The sequence below is a fragment of the Carassius gibelio genome, chromosome A23 (assembly GCF_023724105.1).
Source record: "Carassius gibelio isolate Cgi1373 ecotype wild population from Czech Republic chromosome A23, carGib1.2-hapl.c, whole genome shotgun sequence".
Classification (NCBI taxonomy): Eukaryota; Metazoa; Chordata; class Actinopteri; order Cypriniformes; family Cyprinidae; genus Carassius; species Carassius gibelio.
The window spans coordinates 26030076-26042632 of record NC_068393.1 but is presented as its reverse complement, the minus strand read 5'-3'; positions in this window follow the sequence as shown (position 1 = coordinate 26042632).

The following is a 12557-nucleotide window of genomic DNA, read 5'->3' as shown; positions in this document are numbered from 1 at the left end:
GGGTCGTTAATTAAAAGACCCTTGCTTTAAGGTAATGCAAAGTCAAAGGTAATCCTCTGTTTGAGAACCACATTCCCATCATGCATGCTGGCAACAAATCAACAGCAACATTCTCCTTGTCCTCCCCACGTCCTTCTTATCTGATTACATTTGTGATACGCTGGATGGCTCTTAAACCTCGGCCAGCTGGGAGGCCTGAAATTGTCTGAAAGTATTGGTACTTGCAGAACTATGCTAATGAGTCAGTGAGCGGCCTAGTAACAGAGCATGTGAATGCAAGGTGGGGCTGGTTGCTCATTAACTTCAACATTTGTTGGTCCCAGGCTATTCTCTCATGTTTGTGTTAATTATTAGCCGGACCAGGCTAGACAATGGTGTGACAAAGAGGTCTACTTTGTAATGCAAGTTGACTTCTGCTGCCAAAGCATATTCTACAAGGGACACACACCCAGCTGTTTTTACAGAGATGGATATCCCGGCAGCCACTGTTTTTTTTTTCTTCTAGTTTTCTCTTTTTTCATTAAAGATAAGGGTACTCTAGATGAACCTTCCCTGAACTCTAAACTCTTGATGAATCTGATAGAATTTGTGAATGATTTCTTAATCAATAACAGTGAGTATCAGATGTTTCAAGTCACCAGGACTCTCTGTTGTAATTAGAATTTGAAATGAACCACCTTCTTCTTAACATAAAAAAAAAAAAAAAAGAACTTCAACTTTATTTTGTGGCTTAGATATTCTGCATATTTTAGTGTTTGAAAACTTTTTTTTAATTAACACTTGAAAATATTCTATTTGCCTAATTTATAAATATTGAATATTGTTGAATGAATACTATAAAATAAATAAATATTCTATAATATTACAAAATATTATACAATTCAATTTATATATACAATTATATTTTAAAACACAATTCATAAAGAAATACAATCACAATACAATTTAATACAATGTAATATGATAATCTCTGTATCTTCAACACTGCCAAAACTAACAAAAAAGACAAAAAGAGAAGTGTTACAGAGAGAATTTCAGTTGTGATTTGCTTGTATGTGTGTTTGTGTCAGGGTTAGGGGCTAGGTTAGTTAATCATTATTTAAAACTTCAGTTCTATGAGAGTGAATAAGGTGAATGCATCATTGTCTAATTAGAACAACAATCCATTGTGTAAGTGTAACAGCTCTCATCATGAGGCAATTCACACTCTCACTCCAGACTCAAGTCTGACTATAGCCATGACAGGTACTTACTTAAAGCATATCGGGTCTCCCCTTAGTTTTATTGGTGTTTGGCCAGTTGTCAAGCTTACCACACGCTCTACTTTGGGTAACCCCAAACCCCTTTTAAATTCCAATGTAGTAGATCATTAAACACCAACTAACTCCACCTATATTAATATTGAGCAAAACACATGGAATAACACTTTTATTCTCCTTTAACAGTCAGAAGCACAGCATGCTGGGAACTAGAAATCTGCTGTAATTTATTCTGTGAATGTGTATATATATGTGTGTACATACAGTCACAATTATATAGGAACATCCTGTATGTGCAATATGTGTGCACAATAAAGGGATAAAACTTTATGAATATGCAGTGCTATTTTTTGTTGTAATTTCTAAATATTTGTATATGTTTTGATGTATAGCCATACATGGTCAATGCATATGTTGCTGTAAAATGAAAAATATGAGCACTAGTTTCCCAAATATGGAAATGTATTATGTAATATATCACATGATTTTGCAGTTTATTCCCATTTTTCTTCAGTAAGGGTCTACATACGCACACACTTTTGTGCATGTCTGATTTATTCGGCAGAACTACTCATCCTAAGCAGGATAGCCCTTTGATAAACTTTATACATATGTAAGAATAAAGAGATTACATCCTGTAAATACAGGGTGAGCTGCGATAAACTCGGGAGTTGTTTTTTAAATTCATTCTGACAAGCTTTCATCTGATGGCCTTACTTTTCAGGATTATGTCCAATTGCTATAGATGTTATCTCTATGGAAACAAAACCATATTTGGTGTAGTATTGATTATAGTTGAAAACAGAAACAGAGCACCCAGGCAATAACTCTGAAGTTCATGTTTATGTTCATAAAGCTTGCGCTAAAGGGATCAAGACATGCGCAGGGAGAAACAACATAGCTGGAATTATATGTAACCAGATCTTCTCTGATCATCCAGATCTCAAATAAATCCCAATATTCTCCACTTCCAAGGCTTTGGAGACGTGATTGAATGTTTTTTTGAGTTAAAATCAAAGAACACTGAAGTTTGAGCCAGATTACATCAAAGCAAGCTAGTGAACATTAGCTCGATGATGTGTTTCAACTGATTGTGACAGATTCCTGAGATTTTTTTTTCATTAAGAAGGTGTCTTATGAAGACATTAAGCCTGTTTGACAAAGTCACACTATCCTTTGTTGCCTCCAACACCCTCTTTGTGGACCGGCCTTGTGGGGTTCAAAGGGTCACCTTCCCCAGTTTAAATTAAGGAGTATCCTTAGTTCTTCTTCAGGGCTTCCCGCTGTGTCCTATCTTCAGAGGTAATACCGGGGGATCAGCTCAAAGATTTCTGCAGCTTGTTAGATCACACTGATGAAGAAAGCAGGAGCTGGAGGTTGCATTGTTTGGTCTGATTAAGAGCTTCTCGATTCTAGGGGAGCCCTGAGCCTGCCTCTCAGCTCACAGCTTTTCCCTTTTCTCTCATCTGACACATTGTTGCAGGATAAAGTGAAGAGTTTTTTTAACGGCGGCTCATGTGTAAACAATAGGATGTGCAGAGATTAGACTTTACTTTTGCTTTTACTTTATTCCAAGTAGAATGACACAAGTAGCTGCAGCTGATGACTGTAATCCTTGAATGCTTTTCACCCAGATTTAAAGATTTTTAGTATTAATCAGTAACAGTATTCTGAGGTCAGAGACTTTTGTATTAAAACACTTAACTGGTTGCTAAACTTGCTGCATAGTTGTTCATGCAACACACTCTCATGGCAATCCGCAATTATTTTACATAATAGTGCATTGGCGGCTAATTCATATGAATGATTATAATCTCATTAATACATTTTTGTGTGATCTGCTCATACCTCAATGACGATTACATTTAGGGGTGGACCTTTAACAAATTTTTTTTGTAGAGTTGCATTTTCTTATGTAATACACTATTTTACACCACGTGAATTTGGTTGAAGGTTTTGGTATGTTTGGATTTTGAGATTTCAGTAACGATTTGAGAGATAAAAAGGACCTACACTCCAAACAGAGATAAAGGGACCAGGTGCTACCTGGAGTGCAGCATCAGGGTTTCACTCTATATCTAAATAATAATGATCATTTATTTATTTTTGTCTAATTTCTAAATACATAAATTACACTTTACCAAGTTTAATTAATTAATTAATCATTATATTATTATACTACATACAACATAACTGTATTATAATTACTTTTATTTAAAATCATCTTTTAAGTTTATTGACATTTAGAATAAATATATATTTAATATATTGTTTTATTTTACCCTTGGTTTGGTCTGCTTTGTTTTGTGCTTTAAAATAAATATTCATTTATTTAAATGTTTTATTCTTGACTAGATGTGCTTTAAATAATTTTTATATATATATAAAAACTATACATGTACATTTGATCTATCACATACAGTACCATACATCTACCATGTATGAACAAGCAAGAAAAACAAATAAACACTCAGTATGTGTGTTAGGCCTTGACTGTTGGTTCACTCTCCCCGGAGATTTCCCGCAGTTTTGGGTGTCCACATCTGTGCCTGATTAGCACAACAAAGGAAGCACAGCACCTCTCGCATTAATGAGAGCTCCTCCAAGCCAGGGCTGAGGTCGTCAGCACAATACACCCAGCAAATTACCACCCGCTTCTGGAGAAGATGCATTCACATCGATGGCAGCTCCTGTTCTACAGTTTACCAAACTGACATTACATTTGAAAACCCTCTTGGATAAACCTTAACCCTAAGAAATTCCTTTCTAAATCATAATACTACTTTCTCCCACAGTCCTCTTTTATGGGAAACACAAGCTAAAGGAACGAGAAAGACTAGTGATGTCAGCACCATTGTGTTCAGTATGGATTCAGCTGCTTAGGGAAGAGCAAACATGGATGACATTTGAGCTGCACAAACAGAGTTCTCCTTCATCTGTTTGTCTTTGGATTAAATATTAGAAATTAAGATAAATTTTAGATCATAGATGATTGACTGATCTCTTTTTAATAGGTTATTAGCTGGTAGATTTCGAGCCAGGGCTGCAATAGACTGCAGCAGATGACATATTAACATCGCACTGGTTCAGAAAAACCCTTCTTATTATTATTACAGAAAATAAGTTCTGTGGCAATTTTTATTCTTACACATTTGCTTCATCATGATAATATTTACAAGTGAACACAACTTTTATGATTTTTGAAGCATACAGTAAATAGTAAATAGAATCGCCAGAAGTATGTTATAAACAAACTAAGCCATGGTCTCATGACTTCAACATCACTACCATTAAGCTACTGACGATTAACTTAGACTTTATTTAAAAAAAACTAATAATAATAATTCCTGACAGTTTGAAGGACAATAGATAGTATGGCATAGAGCAATTAAAAACATAATAAGGCTGTAACAGCGGACTAGCGAGTAGATTAGTTTTCCTGTTTGGTGTGATGGCACTTCATGCCCCTGACAATCTCTGTAGTACCATTAAGACACTTGTTAGCAAAAAGTGCTAGTGTATTTTACGTCACAAAAGAAGACATTCAAATATCTTGAGCTTGTGTTTACCAAATAACTTATTTTAGACACTTAACCAAAAACCCATTCTAAAAAAAACTTTTGGAAAGAAGGAAGCAAAAGTTATGAAATGTTAAATTCTTTCAGAATTTTGGTGTACAAAAATATGCTATTCTGCAATACTCTTATACTACAGTCTTTATTTGTCTACAACTACAAGCATACAGAAAGTACTTTTAAATGCACTCATTAAGCAGGATACTTCCCATACCTCTTTTCCCTTAAATGGCAATTAAATGCCGTTAGCAATATCTAGATCACAGGTCCAGTTCTCATGGACTTCATGGACCATTAACATAGTATGGAGTGAGTGTATATTTAGAATCTGATATATGAATGGGCTCCATATCTTTTCAGTTCCCTAACTAATGTAACACATGATAACTTAGACAAACAAACAAAAACTGATGTTTACTAACCACATTGTATTATTTTATAGCTATTACTGCCATATAGACATTACTTTGAAACACTCATCTATGAAAATAAACAAAATTCTTCCTGATTTCATACTTGAAAAATTGATCTCCTGTGAAGCTATTTTAAAAAAATTGACAAAAGAACTATACAAATGGATTTGAATTGAGCTGAACATGACACACGGTTAGTAAAAAATCATGCACAGGTGCCGAGTGCTGAAAGGCAATTAAAAACATGGCCTAATGTCACAAAAAGGTGTTAATGCTCTCCAACAGCAAAATGATGATTCACAACCTATCCACGTAAATGGTCAATTAATGCCATTAGTTGCTAGTGTTTATTGCCCTGCCTCAATGTTTTGGGGCCTCCCCGGAGTCTCCTGCTCCTCTCCTGCTAGTGAAATGGGAAACAGCAAGGGCACTTTTGCTGATCTGCCAAACATGCACTGTGTGGTCTGAGATAGAGGGAGAGAAATGCCTGACTTTACGGCCCTCAGTAATCGCCAGACTTTAAATTGAACAATTAGGCGCTGGCTATATTGTCGCTCAGTTTATGGGTCTACCCTGGCTGTATTAGATCATACAATATGGCTCCAGTTACTCCTCCCAGCCTCCTGTCCCCTCTGGTAACGGAACGTAGAGATGCCCCTGAGACAAAAGGAGAGGAAATTACAGGTATATGCAGCTAAGTAGCTTAGTGTACCATGACAAGCTAAGCTTGGTTAATGAGACATATCAGTGCCCTGCGGCTGGAAAGATGGGACTTCTCATTAGGAGCCGGGCTGATGTCTTTCTGGACATTATGGAGAACAGGTTAAAGGGACAGCTTCCTGAGAGTGACACTGATCTCAAATGGGATCAATCGGGGCAGATGGAAATGAGGCACATGATTATTCATAGATAATTTGTTTAATGAAATCAAATTTCAGAAAATTTATAAAGGTGTTCTTAAAGGAGTATTTTTTTCCTTGTTGAGACAAGTCAAAAAACCAATGACTAGTTAAAAAATTTGTTTTACTTTATTTTTATTTTTTTTTTATGAACAAGAGGTAAGCCACACAGCTCAGGCCCCAGAATGACAGAAGGTGAGAGTGTATGTGATGTGTTGTTGACAGATCCGACATGGCCACAGCTGTGGACCAACCCCAGGGTCTCCTGAAAGGTGTCTGCAGTCGGATGTAGAGCCTCTCCGTCATGCTGAAAACGATGACCCCCCTGGCAGTACCGTGACCTCTATGGAAAAATATGTGTTTTGCAGAAGACAAATGTGAGCCAAATTCACCATAGAGGACCATATTTATCTTTGCTATGTGAGTAAAATGAACAGCATCGGGTTAGGGTTTATACTGGGTGAATGAGTAATATCACCTAAAAGGTTAGTTCACCCAAAAATTACCATGTAAATAATATACCCTAAGTGCTAAGAATATTCTTAAACAGGCTTAATAACAATTAAACTAAAATATAATATAGTTTAAACTTACATTAAATGCAATTGGCTGAACTCCATGTAATTTTATAATTTTTTGTTGTCTTAATTCTGTAGTTTTTGAAATACGGTTAAAGTGTGATGTCATAATTGCAATAATTAATTGTAAACTACCTATTTCTACTGAAACATGTACAACAAAGTATTATTAAACACATTGTTTTAAATTGTATATTAAAATAAAACTTTTAAATTGACTTTAATGCAAAGTGCACTTTTTGAAACTGTATACTTAAGTGTGTTAAAAACATTTAAGTGCATTTTTATTTCATTAATATTATATTATCTGCAGTTACAGTTTTTAAAATAATAGTCAAGTCAAGTCTGCTTTATTGTAAATTCTTCCACTTGTACAGCACATACATACACAGAACTGAAATTGTGTTACTCTCAGACCCTTGGTGCATACAAATAACACTAACAGTACAGCATAAAAATACAGATAAATAAAGATTAAATATAAAATACAACTATACAAATAAGGGCATGTAAAAAAAAAAAAAAGTAAATTAAAAATAAATTACAGTTAAATAAAGCAGCACATGGCAGATAGAGTGCAAACCAGTGAAGTAAACAAACAGTGCAGATAAAATGATTGCAGTGCAAAAGAGCTTATTCAGACTGATTTAGCTTAGAGAGCAGTTCTTTACTTAAACTGAAGAGGTAGTTGAATAAGGTAGCAAGCAAACCAATGCTGCACAAAGTGACTGGTGCAGGTCAGAGTTTGTTAGTGGGAGGGGGGGAGTGGAAGAACCTGGGGATGTGGGACCTGGGGGGGGGGCAAAAAGAGGGGAGGGGGATCAGAGTTCAGTGCTTCAGCTTCAGCTTCCTGACAGCCTGATGAATGAAGCTGTCCTTCAGAAGCTGCGTGACAGGTGAGTGGGATCACCTGTGATGAAGAGGGCTTTACTGGTGAGGCGGGTTCCGTAAATGTCCAGGAGGGAGGGGAGAGAAACACCAATGATCTTTTCTATGCAGGCATTAGCATGACATTAATGTTGTCTGAGGCACCAAGGTGAGGGAGGGGGAGGGCTTTGTAAGCTCCACTCTGTGTGGTGCAAACAAAGTCCTGAGTGTTGTTACCACATGTTGGTGTATTTTTGTGGAATCCAATCTTTAATTCTGCATGGCTGAAATCCCCAACTAAGATGAGAAAAGCATCAGGATGGGCTGTCTGCTGCTCACTGTTGCGCTTGTACAGTTAATTTATGCTGCGTTTTCCACCGCAGGAACTTTACCCAGGAACTAGGGACCTTGGCCTGGTACTTGGTGTGTTTCTACCGCAGGAACCAGGAACTAAATAAAGTTTAAAAAATGCCCCTCAGAAAGTCCCTGCTGGCGAGGTAGTACTTTTTCAAAGTTCCGGAACTTTAGGGGGCAGGACTTGGGCGCTAAACATGCTGATTGGTTGAGTTCACGCAGCATTGGTTGAGTTCAACCACCATTTATTCGGATAATTTTCAAAATATTATTGTTATTGTGTCATGAAATGTAATTTTAAAAGTATTTCAGGTGAGAATGTAGTTGTTTAAAACTCAAATCTAATTAAAAATGTGTTTCGCTGATCTCGAAAACGGTGAGCTCCACGAGATCAGCGGGAGCTCATTGCTTATGTATCCACCGAGAGCAGCCTCACCTCGGCTAGACCTTCTGATATGTGCCGCTGGCTTTGATGCCTCTTTAGAGGTTAAACATAAAATATAATTAATTTTGGGTAAATCTAACAGATTGTCTTTGGTCTGTATTCAATTTATCTATATGTTAAAAAGAAAATAAAAAAGTCAAATTTATTTATTTCGTTTCATTCTAATAGCTGTATATATACACATATCCCTGAACTAAGTACATTTCTGCAGCTGTTATTATGTTTAAATGAAAACGAAAGGAGGCAGTGGTATTTGATATCCTATTTCGTTTTATTGTAAATATACAGAGAGGAAAATTGCAGTAGCCAAGGCGAGCTGAATAATGTTATCAAGTATGCTGCTGTTTGCAGAATTACCGGATTTGGATGCAAGTCCAAAATCAGCATACTTTGTTTTGAGAAATGTGCGCAGACCTACGTCACCAGTCTATTTGCCTAATCTTCCCGGTACTTTACACCAGAGTAGAAATGCAGAAAGCAACAGGTCTGGGGGGAAAAAAGTTCCTGGGGAAAAAAAGTTCCTGGTACAAATGTTCCGGGTAATTTTGGTGGAAACGCGGCATTAGTGACTTGTTCCTGTTCCTGTTGCTGCTGTTGGAGCTGGGAGGGATGTATACAGCAACGAGTTTTATGGCTGTGTATTCCCTCGGTAGACAGAACGGCTGGCACTTAATAATCATAAACCATGCCAGGGGTGAGCATTGTTTGCAGACCGCAACAGCATTCATCACGCATCATTGATGTAAATGCAAAGCCCACTGCCGCAAGATTTACCTTATAACGTTATGTTTCCCATGTCAAATACACCGTGGGGAAAAGCATAGGTTGTGCAGCTGCTGTGTTTAACATGGAAAATCTCAGCTTCCTAACTATTGTCTGGATGATGTGTTAATGCACCCATGTGATGACAAAACATAAACAAAAAGATGGTTGGAAAAGGAAATGGAAGAATGGCTGAGGTATCAAGTAAGTGTTAAATCGTTCATTTTTTACACTCACAGATGTACAATGCCGTGAGATTTGAGACTCAAATTAAATGATTAAGTAAGTAATTAAAAAACAGACTAAACAAACTGTGAAGTCTCAATGTTATACAGGATATGGACACATGCTGTAAAAGGATAGTTTTCACCCAAAATGAAAATCATTTACTCACCTGCAGGTCATTATAAATCTGTATGGCTTTCTTTTTTTCTGTGGAACACAAAGACGATATTTTGAAATATGTTTTAACTGTGTTTGTCCATGAAAGTCAATGTGGTCCAAAATTACACCTGACACCCTTGATTGTAATTTTCTGGACAAAAAAAAGATAAACTGAGTGAACATTGCTAATCTAATGAGTGCGTCTGAGTCCGAATCCTCTGGTAGTGATTGCCGGCCAGGTAGGGGCTCTTTCAGCCCAAACAGACCTTGAAGGCAGCTGATTGAATTCCCACTTCCTCTCTGTGTTTCCCTCTCAGCAGTGTGGACAGCAGGAGTATATCCTGCACGGCACTTAATTTGCTCTGCTACTCTTTCAACACTCAATGTGCTTTTTGTTCCTCCTTACACACTTTGACACACACACACACACACACACACACACACACACTTTGACACACACACAGACAGACAAGAGGGACACAGGAACTTGTGTCCTAAGTCTAAATGAAACAAAACAATTGCAATGTTCAACACAGAATGCATTACTGCTTAATAAAAAGCATGTAAAACATAATGCTTTATATATATATATATATATATATATTAGTGGTGGGCATAGATTAATTTTCTTTTAATATAGATTAATCTCACTGTGATCTTGAAATTAATCTAGATTAAGCATTCAGAATATGTGTGTTAGCAAAAAATAAAATTGACAAACAGTAAGTCTTTGAGAAGGGGGTTATCAAGCTAGGTGGTGCATTAGAAAAGTGGCTCATCTCCTGTTTCCAAAATGCATCACAAACTGCTTGAAAAAGCTGTAAACTAATTCCACATTGCACAAGACCCAGCTCCCAACCCAACTTTGAGAATAGATTAACAGTGATATTTTTTTTATCGCCCGATAAGAGTCTTGCGTTAACGCAGCACGTTAATGCCGATAACAGCCCACCACTAATATAAAATAATATATATATATATATATATATATATATATATATATAGCGCTTAAAACAAAATACATTGCGTCAAAGCAACTAAACCACATTCATTAGGAAAACAATGTGCCAATAATGCAAAATTATAGTTAAAGGCAGTTCATCATTGAATTCAGTGATGTCATCTCTGTTCAGTTAAATAGTGTCTGTGCATTTATTTGCAATCAAGTCAACGATATCACTGTAGATGAAGTGACCCCAAGCAAGCCAGAGGCGACAGCGGCAAGGAACCAAAACTCCATCGGTGACAGAATGGAGAAAAAAAAAACCTTGGGAGAAACCAGGCTCAGTTGGGGAGCCAGTTCTCCTCTGACCAGACGAAACCAGCAGTTCAATTCCAGGCTGCAGCAAAGTCAGATTGTGCAGAAGAATCATCTGTTTCCTGTGGTCTTGTCCTGGTGGTCCTCTGAGACAAGGTCTTTACAGGGGATCTGTCTTTTTGCAATGAAGCTGTCATATGACTTCAGCAGGTGGATGTTGCTTGTTTAATATATGGTGCCCAGTTACCATCATCTGATTTATTTTTGTGTCAAATTGTCTTTATTTGGTAGTCAAATAATTATAATTAATTTGGCAATTATATAATTGGTCAAGAAAGTGTAAAACTGTGGATAATATCCCTCTCTGATAATTCAGCCTATAGGAAATAGAAGGTCATATCAGATACAGTGCATTATGGGATACAGTGTTTCATTAGCTCAGGTTGTATATTGCACGTCATTTCAAAAATAAACAAAATCAATTTGGGATTGTGACAAACGAAATATTTATAATGTGGTCAAAGTGCTGATCTACGATCATTTCTAAATATTTCTCCAGCAATCCTTAAATAATACCTGATTGCTCATTGACTGGAAAATCTAGAGGGCTGGTGATTCCACAATTTTTACAATGCAGAACATGGTAGAACACCTCATATGGCCAGTTATTTTTCACTAGATCAATAACCTCTATTTACACTTACACTTATCAAAATCAAGCAAAATCTTGTTTACAACTTAATGTTAGTCTGTAGTTGGCTGACCCAAAAAAGTGTTGTATAGACATGTATCTATTAACATTTCGGTCTAGACCCCTTGGTCCATGCTACATAGACTCAGAGGCACCATAAGCATCCACTTAAATTTATTGGACTCCCCTTAAAACCACAAACTCAGTGTTGAGCTGCTGGTTGTCTGAGGCCCCTCTCTCAAAACCCATGCAGTGAAAGTCCTGTCTAAAACAAATCAGACGTGGGCTGTGGCGATATCAGCAGTCGCAGTCCAACAGTGTCAGATCCAGCTGATCCTTTACAATGGACTCTTGTCACCGACCCTCTACCCTGGGATTCGGATGGAGTGTTGGGATATGAAGGCAGGGTTGGAGCTGTTCATCCAGGCAGAGAGCAGCCCTTGGGGATTACCTAGAGGCCGACAGACAGACGAGCTGACTGCAGCGCCACGCCGCCGTCCACTTCTGAGGAAATAACCCCCTGCTAAGTGCTGCCTGACAAACTAGAGAGACTGGTGATAAAGTAATTGGCAAACTTGGAGACTAATCTCACTGTTGAACATTTACAGACTGATCTAGAGCTCTGATAAATAGAACCGAGACTGCTTACCTGCTTTTCTTAATGTTGCAACTTAAAGACTTACGTTGATGTTCTGACAAGAACTGACTGAGAACTGTTGATTATTTTGAGATAGCTGTTGTTTGGATGAAGTAATTATTATAGTCAATAAATTTGTCATTCAAGGAATGGTCATTATTTACGTATATATTTTCACAATATATATATATATATATATATATATATATATATAGTAACAATAACAACCATGTAAAATAGTAATAATAAATATAATTAAAAATTACGTAATAAAATGAATATACCCTACTTGTACAACATTATTATCTGAACCATATGATAACTTTGATGAACCAAAAATCACTTTATAAATAAATATATATATATATATATATATATATATATATATATATATATATATATATATATATATATATATATATATATACATATATG